The sequence below is a fragment of the Canis lupus genome, chromosome 11 (genome assembly GCF_048164855.1).
Source record: "Canis lupus baileyi chromosome 11, mCanLup2.hap1, whole genome shotgun sequence".
In the NCBI taxonomy this organism is placed as follows: domain Eukaryota; kingdom Metazoa; phylum Chordata; class Mammalia; order Carnivora; family Canidae; genus Canis; species Canis lupus.
Window position 1 is genome coordinate 37,860,939 of NC_132848.1, and position 12,713 is coordinate 37,873,651.

At 36.4% G+C, this 12,713-nt stretch overlaps 1 protein-coding gene and 1 non-coding gene across 7 annotated transcripts in view; both read right to left on the reverse strand.

Moving 5' to 3' along the window:
- LOC140643010 (E3 SUMO-protein ligase RanBP2) overlaps positions 1-12,713 on the reverse strand; it is a 92,463-nt gene that overhangs the window by 59,654 nt on the left and 20,096 nt on the right. The window contains exon 2 of one of the 6 annotated variants that reach the window (XM_072844321.1): positions 6,852-7,004. The exons of the other annotated variants lie outside the window; for them this stretch is intronic. The gene's annotated coding sequence lies outside the window, so the exon portion shown is untranslated. The remainder of the gene's footprint in view (positions 1-6,851; positions 7,005-12,713) is intronic. 6 annotated transcript variants of the gene reach the window in all.
- On the reverse strand, positions 9,233-9,369 carry LOC140600591 (small nucleolar RNA SNORA42/SNORA80 family). Its single transcript, XR_012003784.1, has one exon. It is a non-coding gene; the product is annotated as a small nucleolar RNA SNORA42/SNORA80 family (small nucleolar RNA).

Sequence of the window (12,713 nt, forward strand, 5' to 3'; positions counted from 1 at the left end):
CATCGGGCTCCCTGGAGGAAGCCTACTTCTTCCGCTTGTGTCTCTGCCCCTCTCTCTGTGTCTCTCATGAATAAATAAGCAGAATCTTCAAAACGTTAAAAAAAAAAAAAACCATGGGTATTCTAGGTCAGCTGAGTAAAAAGAGAAAATTCCAGTGAAACAGAAGTGAAAACAATAAATAAATCTACATTTTCAGTAGGAATACAGACCCAGAAAAGAAGGGTCCCCCAATCCTTCTGATCTTAAGTTTTGAGAGAGCAGAAAAGTAACCATACTGACTCTTGGCAGTCAAGTCCTGAGAAACCTCACTTTTTGGCCCTTGATGTCACTTTATCCTATCTTTGTGTAGCAGAATTTACCTCTCACTGGACTGCTGACTCACTAATAGAGCTAGGTTTACTTAGATCTTCACCCAACATGAACAGGTTTTAGACCTCCATGAGACAAACTGGTTTAACTCTGATGATAATGGGTTATCTCCATAATAATCCTGCTCAGAAACCACAGTTGAGACATCAACCACCTGTGTGAGTTTGCCTAATGCGCAATTAATTCAAAGCTAACATCAGTGACATTCTGACTAAACACTTTCAGAATTCCAACTAGGCAGGACAACACAGCAGCACCGGTGTTTCAGGCAGTTCTGAATAGCACTCTCCCACAGTCTTTCCTGACTAAAGTATGTCCTCTTCATTATTTCTCACAAAATCCTGCTTATCTCCTTCACTGCATTTATACATAAGTATTTTTGTTTTTATAGGTATCTATCCCTCAAAACTATAAGGCTTCCATTAGGGTAATAAGGCCTGTGTGACTTGTCCACTACCAGGAATCAAGAACATTAATTGGCAGATGTTACATATTCACTATTTCTTGAAATACATACACATAAATTTGTGTACCATTATTTCCTAATAAATTCCTAGAAACTAAATAGTTCAAAGAATACACATACCTGAACTGTTTGCTATGTTGCCAATTCTCCATAAAATTCATAGCAATCATTTCCCCATTCAGTATCTGAATGCCTAAGTCAGAGTATATATTCTTCAAAATTAATTTTTCCCATTTCTTCAATCATTGCTAATCTGATAAGCAAAAGAAGAACCACTAAGACAACCTGACATTCCTCTGATAAGACTGGCTTCTACTATCCACAATGAAATATTTATAGTATAAATTCTCTACTAATATACCATGGCCATTCCCAATTTTGAAAAGGCTGTCTTGCTAATTTTTAAGAATTCTTAACCATACTGACATCTGAGAGCTTTAAAACAAACAAAAGAAATTATCCATTTATTTGGGCAGAGGAGGAGAGCATATGCAAGGAGGAGGGGACAGAAGGGAAGAATCTAAGCCGACTCCAGACCCTCTCTAAATGCAGAGCCCAATGTAGGGCTCGATCCCATGATCCATGAGATCATAACCTGAGCAGAAACCAAGAGTTGGATGCCCAACCAACCGTACCACCCAGGCATTCCTGAGGGCTTTTTCCAGGTTTCCCAAGTTATCATTTATCCATGTTTGATGCATTTGTGAAATAAACCTTCAATTTTTTTGCAGTAAAAACTTTTTTTTTTCAAATTAGATATTAAAAAAGATCTTTCTCATTTGTCAGTATATAGATATACTCATCTATATCAGTTTCTCTAAAATTACTTTTAGATCTGAAACTTCTTTTGGTAAATAACATAGACGAGAGTCTCTTTTTAAAAGTAAATTATTGGGCAGCCTGGGTGGCTCAGCTGTTTAGTGGCTTCGGCCCAGGGCCTGATCCTGGAGACCCGGGATTGAGTCCCATGTCGGGCTCCCTACATAGAGCCTGCTTCTCCCTCTGCCTGTGTCTCTACGTCTGCCTGTGTCTCTGTTTCTCTTTCATGAATAAATAAATAAAATCTTTAAAATAAATAAATACATAAAAATAAATTATTAAACCAATGTCATTTTTTCATGAACTATCTATTGAATAATCCATATTTTCTCCATTGCTTTAGAATGTCACTTAGCGGGATCCCTGGGTGGCGCAGTGGTTTAGCGCCTGCCTTTGGCCCAGGGCACGATCCTGGAGACCCGGGATCGAATCCCACGTCGGGCTCCCGGTGCATGGAGCCTGCTTCTCCCTCTGCCTATGTCTCTGCCTCTCTCTCTCTCTCTCTCTGTGTGACTATCATAAATAAATAAAAATTAAAAAAAAAAAAAAAAGAATGTCACTTAGCAATGCCACATAAATCTGTTATGGCACCTTAATTTACAGTCCCTTTCTCTTACTACACTTCTTACTCCACACCAAAAAAAGTGTTAAATAAGCAGATACATTTTAAATCATAAAAGTAGGGACGCCCTGGTGGCTCAGCGGTTAAGCATCTGCCTTCAGCCCAGGGCATGATCCTGGAGTCCCAGGACTGAGTCCCACATCAGGTTCCCTGAGTGGTGCCTGCTTCTCTCTCTCTGCCTATATCTCTGTCTGTGTCTCTCATGAATAAATAAATGAAATCTTTAAAATAAATAAATAAATCATAAAAGCATACATGAAGATTAAGAAAATTTCAGGACAGGGCAGCCTGGGTGGCTCAAACGGTTTAGCACCGCCTTCAGTCCAGGGCATGATCCTGGGGACCTGGGATCAAGTCCCACGTCGGGCTCCCTGCATGGAGCCTGCTTCTCCCTTTGCCTCTGTTTCTGCCTCTGTGTGTGTGTGTGTGTCTCTCATGAATAAATAAAATCTTTAAAAAAAAAAAAAAGAAAATTTCATTTAAAACTACAGAAAAAAGCATAAAATTGTGTGTATACATACACACATAAATTTCCTACTTGTATATCACACTATTTCCTCTCTTAAGGAACAAATACTGCTAAATAATTTTCAAAAGGAATGACTGATAAAGTGAGGGAAGAAATAGGGCAATAACAAGACATGGAGATGGATAGTTATTTAAGATAAATAAGGGCATGGATATGTTTTCAGGCTATGGAAAAACAGCTGGTGAGGAGAATTCAAAAGGAAAAGGGGAAATCCTTATTTCAGGAAACCGAAGGGAGGAGAACAAGAAAGGTTGTCAGGGAGGTACCTTGAAAAGGAAATATACAGATGACAGAAAAATGAATAGGGCCTGGCGGTTCACTGCCAACAGACTGGTTCACCAATAAAGAAGCAAGGTAATTTGTGGAGTAAATGCGAAGAATTTCAGCTGGACAGCGAAGTTCTAAAACAGTGACTAGAAGGAGTAAGAGAAGGTAGGAGTAAGAGAAAGTAGCAATCAAGGACAGGTAAATAGCCCACAAATAAATGCTCATGTATATGGTCACATAATTTCTGACAAGGATGCTAACAACAAAGTGGAGAAAAGTCAGTCTTCAACACCTGGTGCTGGGAAAACTGGATATCCACATGCAAAAGTGTAAAGCTGGACCCTTATTTCATACCACCTGCAAAAATTAACTCCAAACAAATTAAAGACCTAAAACTAAGATTCAAAACTATCAAACTCCTAATAAAAAACATAGGGAGAAAGCTATATGACATTTGATTTGGCAATAGATTTCTTGGAATTGACACCAAACACAAAGAAGCACATCAAACTTAAAAACTTTTGTTTATCAAAGGACACAACAGGGTAAAAAGGCAACCTACAGACTGGGAAAAAATATTTGCAAACCATATAGCTGATAAAGAATTAGTATCTAGGATATTAAAAACAAAAAAAACCTCCTACAGGGCAGCCCAGGTGGCTCAGCGGTTTAGTGCCGCCTTCAGCCCAGGGCGTGATCCTGGAGACCCGGGATCGAGTCCCACATCGGGCTCCCTGCATGGAGCCTGCTTCTCCCTCTGCCTGTGTCTCTGCCTCTGCCTCTGCCTCTCTCCCTCTCTCCATCTCCCCTCCCTTCCTCTCTGTGTATTCTCATGAATGAATAAATAAAATCTTTACCAAAAAAAAAAAAAAACTCCTACAACTCAGTAACAACAACAAAAAAAAATCAACCCAATTAGAAAATGAGCAAAATATTTTATATCTGGGACATCTGGTTGGCTCAGCAGTTGAGCATCTGCCTTTGGCTCAGGGCGTGATCCTAGAGTCCTGGGATCGAGTCCTGCATTAGGCTCTCTGCATGAAACCTGCTTCTCCACCCTCTTCCTATATCTCTACCTTTCTGTGTGTTGTCTCTCATTAATAAAGTCTTCAAAAAAAAAAAAAAAAAACCTTTATAATAGACATTACTCCAAAATTGATATACAAATGTTCTAAAAGCACATAACAAGATGCTCACCATCACCAGAGAAATGGAAATCAAAATCACCTGGGATACCACTTTATACCTATTAGAATGGCTACTAACCAAAAAAAAAAAAAAAAAAAAGTTCTAACAAAAATAAATTCGTAACAAATGGTGGTGGTGATATGGAAAAGTTGGAACCCTTATATATTGCTAGTGGAAATGTAAAATAATACAACCATTATGGAAACAGTATGGTGGTCCCTCATAAAATTAAAATTAAAAGTGCCATATGAAAAAATAAAAAATAAAAAAAATAAAAGTGCCATATGATTCAACAACCCAAATTCTGGGTGTATATATAACCTAAAGAACTGAAAGCAAGGTCTTGGAAAGGTATCCGCATACTTACATTCATAACAGCACTATGCACAACAGCCAAGGGTTCTAAGCAACCCTTGTCCCTCAAAGGATGTACGAATAAATAAAATGTAGTATATGTAATACTAACAACAGAATGTTATTCAGCCTTAAAAAGGAAAGAAATTCTATCACAAGCTACAACATGGATGAACACTGACATTATACTAAGTAAATCAGTCAGAAAAACAAATACTGTATGAATGCACTTACATGAGGTATCTAAAGTAGTGAATTCATAGAAACAAAGTCAAATGGCAGTCTCCAGAGGCTAGAGGAAGGGAAAAATGTGAAGTTGTTCGATGGGTACAGAGTTTCAGTTTGGCAAGATGAAAAGTCTGCAGCTCTGTTGCTCAATAATGTACACTAACATTAATGAACTGCACACTTAAAAATGGTTAAAATGGGGGACGCCTGGATGGCTCAGCGGCTGAGCCTTCGGCCCAGGGCATGATACTGGGGGTTCCGAGATTGGGTCCCATATCGGGCTCCCTGTGGGGAGCCTGTTTCTCCTCCTGCCTGTGTCACTGCCTCTCTGTGTGTCTCTCGTGAATAAATAAATAAAATCTTTTTTTAAAAAATGGTTAAAATGGTAAACTGTGTGTGTGTGTGTGTGTATGCATTTTTTTTGCCACAATTTATGGATGGTGGGGAAAGGGAAAGGGAAATGAACTGCAGAATGCTATAGACCCAAGTGAAGTTAGAAATCTGAGATTTACAATGGCACCAATCTAGAAATGCAAAGATAAAATGAACTGCCCCAAAAAGAGCTTCAGATGCAGTATTTTAGTTTTAGAACCCAAAAGCTAGTAGGAAAAGACTTAACTAGATTAAAAAAAAAAAAAAACTATTAAAATAGTCATATCACAATTAAAAAAAAGAGAAACACTTTAAAACAGACTCTAGACATCCATCCAGCTTCCAGTCTGGCACATAAGGAGCTTAGAAGTAGCCACTCCATCCTACAAGTAAAACGTTGAACTAAGAAAAATCACAACTCTTTTTTACATCCATAGGGTAAGTTAGGTAGATCACTAACTGCCCCTCAAAAATGGAGACAAATACAAAGAATCAAACCTCACCATAGCAGAAACCTCCACAGGAGACAGTGCTAGGGTAGGAAAACCTAAACTGTCATTGACAATTGTTGGAAATAAGTGTGAAATATAAAAAACCCATCACATTACTTAAATTCTACCAAATACATCATGTCGAGATGTAAGGGGAAAAAAATGACAAGACTTACTAAAAGGCAAAAAAAAAAAAAAAGTTTAAAAAGAGACAAGGGGTGCCTGGGCGACTCAGTCAGTTAAGCATCCAACTCTTAATTGCAGCTCAGGTCATGAACCCAGGGTCATTGGATTAAGTCCTAAATCCTGCATCCTGTTCCACACTAGGTGGAGTAAGCTTCTTTCCCCCTCTCTCTCCCTCCCCCTGCTCTCACAGGTGCCCTCTCTAAAATAAATAAATCTTGAAAAAAATAAAAATAAAATAGAGCAAGCATCAGAATGAGACTCAGATATGCAAGAGATGTTGGAATTATCAGACTGAGACTTAAAATAACTATGATTAATACACTAAGGACTCCAATGGATAAAATAGAACAGATAAGCCATGTAAGCAGAGAGATAAAAATTCTAAGCACAAAAAAAGAAAAAAAAAAAAGCTAGGGATCAAAAACATTATAATAGGAATGAAGAAAGCCTTTGATGGGCTTATAAATAAACTGAACATGGCTGAGGTAAGAATCTGCAAGCTTCAGACTATCTCAAAAAAATCTACAAAACTGAAAAGCAAAGAGAAAACAAAACAAAACAAAATATCCAAGAATTGTGGAACTATCAAAGGAGTAACATCCATGAAACAGACTACAAGAATGAGAAGAGATGAAGGAACAGGAGAAATATCTGAAACAATAACTACTAGGAATTTCCCCCAACTTAAAATTACACAAAAACCCACAAATCCAGGAAGCTCAGATCCAGGATGCTCAGAAAACATCAAGCAGAATAAATGACAAAAGTAATAATAATAACATAATATAAATAATACACCACATATCATATTCAAACTATTAAAAATAAGAAACAACATAAAGGAAAAAAATCTCACCTATGACAGGTGCAGAGGTAAGAATTACAGTGAACTTCTCAAAAACCATGTAAGCAAGAAAAAAGTGAAGTGAAATATTTCAAGTTGAGAGAAAAACAACCAACCTAGAATTCAGTACTCCATGAAATTATTCTTTGCAAGAAATGGAGAAATATCTTCTCACACAAAGTTGAAGGAATTTGCTACCAGCACACCAGCCTTACAAAAGATGTTGATAAAAGAGAAACAAAAAATGATACAGATGAGAAATTCCATCTCTGTAAAAAAAAAAAAGAAGTGAAGATAAAATTTATTTTCCTTTTTCTTAACTGATCTAACATATACCAGTTGTTCAAAACACCAATATGTATTTCCATTAGGTATGAGAAATGTATATAACCATGAAGTACTGTATTACCCATTACCCATGAAGTACTGTAGTAGTGTTATTTGAAAGTAGACTTGAATTAGTTTTAAATGTATACTGCAAACTCTCTAAGGCAACCACTAAACAACTAAAAAAAGTTCTACTGATATGCTAAAAAAGGAGCAAAAAAGTCATAGAAAATACTAAGTGAAAACCACAAAAGACAGAAAAAGACAAAAAATAGGAACAAAGTACTAGGACAATAAATAGAAAACAACAATAAATATGATAGCTCTTAACCCAACTATATCAATATGAACTAAAACATCAAACCAATAGAAAGACTTTGTCAGTAGATTAAAAATTAAGATTCAACTATATGTTGTCTACAAGAAATCCAAAATAAATATAAAAACCCACATAAAAAAAAAAAACATATAGATCGGGATGCCTGGGTGGTTCAGTGGTTGAGCATCTGCCTTTGAATCAGAGCGTGATCCCAGGGTCCTAGGATCGAGTCCCACATCGGGCTCCTGCAAGGAGTCTGGTTCTCCCTCTGCCTGTGTCTCTGCCTTTCTCTCTGTATCTCTCATTAATGAATAAATAAAACCTTAAAAAATATATATAGATTAAAAATGAAGAAAAGAAAATACTAACTCAAAAAGATATATGTATCCCCATGTTCTCTGTAGCATTACTTACAACTGCCAAGACATGAAAACAATCTAGGTGTCCACTGACAGATGAAAAAATAAAAAAAAAATATGGTACATATATACAATGGAATTTCATTCTAACCATTAAAAAAAATAAAATCTTGCCATTTAAAATAATGTGGATGAATTCCAAGGGAATTATGCTAGGTGAAGTAAGTCAGGAAAGGCAAATACTGTATGATTTCACTTACATATATGGAATCTCAAAAAACAAAAACAAAAACAAAGATTCAAGGGCGCCTGGGTGGCTCAGTTGGTTAAATGTCTGCCTTCAGTTGAGGTCACAATCTGATGTCACCATCAGACCGCTTCTCCCTCTGCCTGCCCACTCCCCCCCCCCCAACTTGTGCTTGCTCACTGTCAAATAAATAAAATCTTAAAAAAAAAAAAAAAGACTCAAGATCATAGATACAGAGAACAGACTGGTCGTTGCCAGAGTTGGGAGGGTGGGCAAAATGGGTGAAGGGAGTCAAAAGGTACAAACTTCCAGTTACAAAATAAATGGAGTCAAAGGGGATGTAATATACAGCATAATGAATATAGTTAATAACACTGTATTGCATATTTTAAAGTTACTAACAGAGTAAATCTTTTAAGTTCTCAACACAAGAAAAAAATTCTATGACTATATACACTGACAGATAGCAACCGTTTCACTATATATCAAATCATGTTGTATGCCTGAAACTAATACGTAAATAAATGAAAGTAAATAGTCTGAAAAAGATGTACCAATCTAACACTAAATAAAAGAAAGCAAGAGTAGCCATACTAATTCAAACAGAAGACTCCAGAGCAAAGAAAGTCATATAGGATCAAGAGGAGCATTACATTTTGATATGGAGATCAATTCTAGAAGACAAAGAAGTCCTTAAAGTGATATGTACTTAGTACAGTATGTAGGCAAAAACGGACAGAACTGCATGGAGATATAGATGAATACACTTTTACATATAGTTGGGAGACTTCACTTTCCCTCTATCAGAAATAGAGGCAAGTAGAATCAGTAAAAACAATAGCTGAACTAAATATTCATCATCTATCAACTGGACATAATCAACATCTCTAGTCTACTTCATCCAACAAGGGAAAACACATTCTTCTCAAGCTTACATCAAACATTCACCAAAATAGACCATATTATGGGCCATGAAACACACCTGACCAAATTTAAAAGAACAGAAATCCTTTGTTTTCAAACTACAAAGGAGTAACAAAAGAGTAACAAAGGAGTAACAAAGATAACTGAATAATCTTAAAATACTAAGAAATTAAGTAATAAACTACTAAATAATACATGACTCAAGATATCAAGAGAAATTTTTAAATATTTTGAAGTAAAGAAAAAAGAAATATACTTACCAAAATTTGTGGAATACAGCAAAAACACTGCTTAGGCACACACACACACACACAAATTTAACAGTATACAGCCCCCTTTGGTGCTCACAGTGCACCAGTGAGGAAGCTGGGCAATGGTTCGGGGCTGCATGCTCCTCTGGCACAGGTATACTATGAGAGGCCCACAGAGAAGAGCCTGCCATCAATACATTACCATACAGTAGAGATAAATTTATAGCAATGAATGCATGTATTAGAAAAGATCTAAAATTAGTTATCTAAGCCTTCACCTTAGGAAACTATAAAAAGGCAAATTAAATCCAAAATAAGCAAAAAAGAAAGCAAAAATTAAAGCAGAAAAACATAAAATACATAAGATATATAAAACTAATGGCTGATTTTTTTTTTTTTTTTGAAAATACCAACAAAACCAATAACATGCCATGAGGGTAATAAGAAAAAAGACAGGGAACACAAATTACTAATATCAGACATTAACAAGGGCATCACGGGGGATCCCTGGGTGGCTCAGCAGTTTAGTGCCTGCCTTCAGCCCAGGGCATGATCCTGGAGTCCCAGAACCGAGTTCCTGCATGGAGCCTCCTTCTCCTTCTGCCTGTGTCTCTGCCTCTCTCTCTCTCTCTCTCTCTCTCTCTCTCTGTGTCTCTCATGAAAAAATAAAATCTTTAAAAAAATTTTTTTTAATTTAAAAAAAGAGCATCCCTACAGATCCCATGACAAAAGGGATAATAAGGGAAGACTATTAATTCAACGCCCACAAATTTGATAACCTAGATGAAATGCACCAATTTTTTAAAAGACACAATCTGACAAAACTCAGAAAAGAAATAGATTACCTAAATAAGCCTGTATCTATTAAAGAAATTGCATAAATAATAATCTTCTAAAACAAAAAGCACCAGGTTCACTGGTGAAGTCTACTGAACATTTAATAAGAAAGAAATTACACCAATTCTCTACAATCTTTCAGAAGAGAAAAACAAGGAAAATAATTAATTCATCCAATGAGACCAGCATTACCTTATTCCAAAACTAGACAAAAACATTACAAGGAAACTACAGACTGGCATCACTCAAAAAACATACTTACAAAAATCCTAACAGAATATTAGCAAACCTAATCCAACAATGTATAAAAAGAATCATATACCATGACCCATGATTTATCCCAGATACTCAAGGTTGGTTCAGCTTTCAAAATCAATTAACATAATCCATCACATCAACAAGTCAAAGGGAAAAAAGAAATTTCATGATCACATCAATACATGTAGAAAAAACATTTGACAAAACTAAAATACCCATTCATGATTAAAAAAAAAAAACCTCTCGGTATATCAGGAATAAAGGCAAATTCTTCAACTTAATAAAGAATATCTATAAAAACTAACATTATACTTAATGGTAAGAAACTCAAAAGTTTTCTCATTGAGATCAGAACAAAGCAAGGATGTCCCCTCTCTCACCACTCCTTTACACCATCATAGTGGAAGTCCTAGCTAATACAATAACACAAGAAAAGAAAAGATACACAAGTTGGAAAGGAAGAAATAAAAGTATATTTGCAGACAAAACTGTCCATGTAGAAAATCCAAAACAAATGATGAAAATATTCCTGAAAATAAGGAAGTTTGAAAGACAATAGTAATAAAAAGTCAATCACTTTCCTATATACCAGCAATGAACAAGAGAAATTTGAAATATAAGTTCATATTCACAATACCATTTATATTAGCACCCCCCAAAATGAAAATACAGTTGATCCTTGAACAACGTGGGTATCAACATTCAGCTCAATTGAAAACCCATATATAACTTTTGACTCCCCTAAATCTTAATAGCCTGCTACTGACTAAAAGCCTTACCAATAACATAAGCAGGCAATTAACACATATTCTGCAAGTGATATTATACATTGCATTCTTACAAAAAAAGTAGAGAAAAATTTAAGAAAATCATAAAAAAAAATAATAAAGAGGAAATACATTTACAGTACTGTACTGTATCAAAAAATTCACATATTAAGTGGACACATGCAGTTTGTTGTTTATGGGTCAATTGTAGTTCTAAATCTAACAAAATATGTGTAAGACCTATAAGAGGATAACTACAAAACTCTGATGCAAGAAATCAAAGAACTAAATAACTGGAGACATTCTATGCTCATGGATAGGAAGATCTGATCTTGACAATATGTCAGTTTTTCCCAACTGTATCTATAGATTCAAGCAATTCCAATCAAAATCTAGCAAGTTATTTTGTGGATATCAACAGAGTGATTCTAAAGTTTATACAGAAAGACAGAAAACCCACAGTTGCACAATACTAAAGGAGAAAAAAATTGGAAGGACTGACAGTACCTGACTTCAATACTTACTATAAAGCTGGAGTAACCAAGACAGTGAGTTATTAGCTGGTCCCTCCCAACAAGCTGACAAGATGGCAGAAGTGAAGAAGCAGTAGCTCACCTTTCCCAACTTTCACCTACCGCGGCACAGACAACCAGCTGCTGGACATGCCCTAGGAGCAGTTGATGCAGTTGTACAGAGCCTGGCAGCTGTGGAGGCTAAACCAGGGTTTGTGGAGGAAATAGCACTCACTGCTGAAGTGCCTGCACAAGGCCAAGAAGAAGGCTCCCTGACAGAAAAGCCCAAGGTGGTTAAGACGCACCTGTAGAACACAATCATCATGCTGAGATGGTGGGTGTCTACAATGCCAAGACCTTCAACTAAGAAATCAAGCCCGAGATGATTGGCCACTATCTGGGCGAGTTCTCTATTACCTACAAGCCTGTGAAGCACAGCAGACCTGGTATTGAGGCCTCCCACTCCTCCCACTTCATCTCTCTCTAGTAGGCTGTTCAGGCAATAAAGGCATAGACTTCTCAAAAAAGAGTGTATATTAGCAAAATTATAAACAGTAAAATGGGACAGAATAGACAGCTCAGAAATAGACCCATATAAATATAGTCAAGTGATTTCTGACAAAAGCAATTTAGTGGAGGAAAAACAGTCTTTCAAAGGGTGTTAGAACTAATATCCAAGTGCAACACAGTAACAATAATAATCTAGACACAGACCTTATACCCTTCACAAAATTTAACTCAAAATGGATCACAGACTTAAATGTAAATATAAAACTGTAAAACTTCTGGAAGATAACAGGAGAAAATCTAAATGACCTCAACGTTTGATGATGGCTTTTCATATACAACACCAAAGGCACTATCCATGAAAGAACTGATATACTGTATGTCATTAAAATTAAAAATTTGTTCTAAAAAAAAATTGTTTTGCAAAAGACACTGAGAATGAAGACAAGCTACATAGTGGAAAAAATTATTTGCAATAGAAACATCTGGGGAGGACTGTTTTCCAAAATACACTAATAATTTAAAAAAACAATCTGGTAGCTAGGTTCCTCCTCCACAGAACCTGCCTCCACTCACTCCTCCGCCTCTAGCGCCACCTCCTATCTCCTCAATACCAACATGTCCTGGGCTCCACATCTCCTGAGGAGCAGCATGACTGAATCAAGGATTC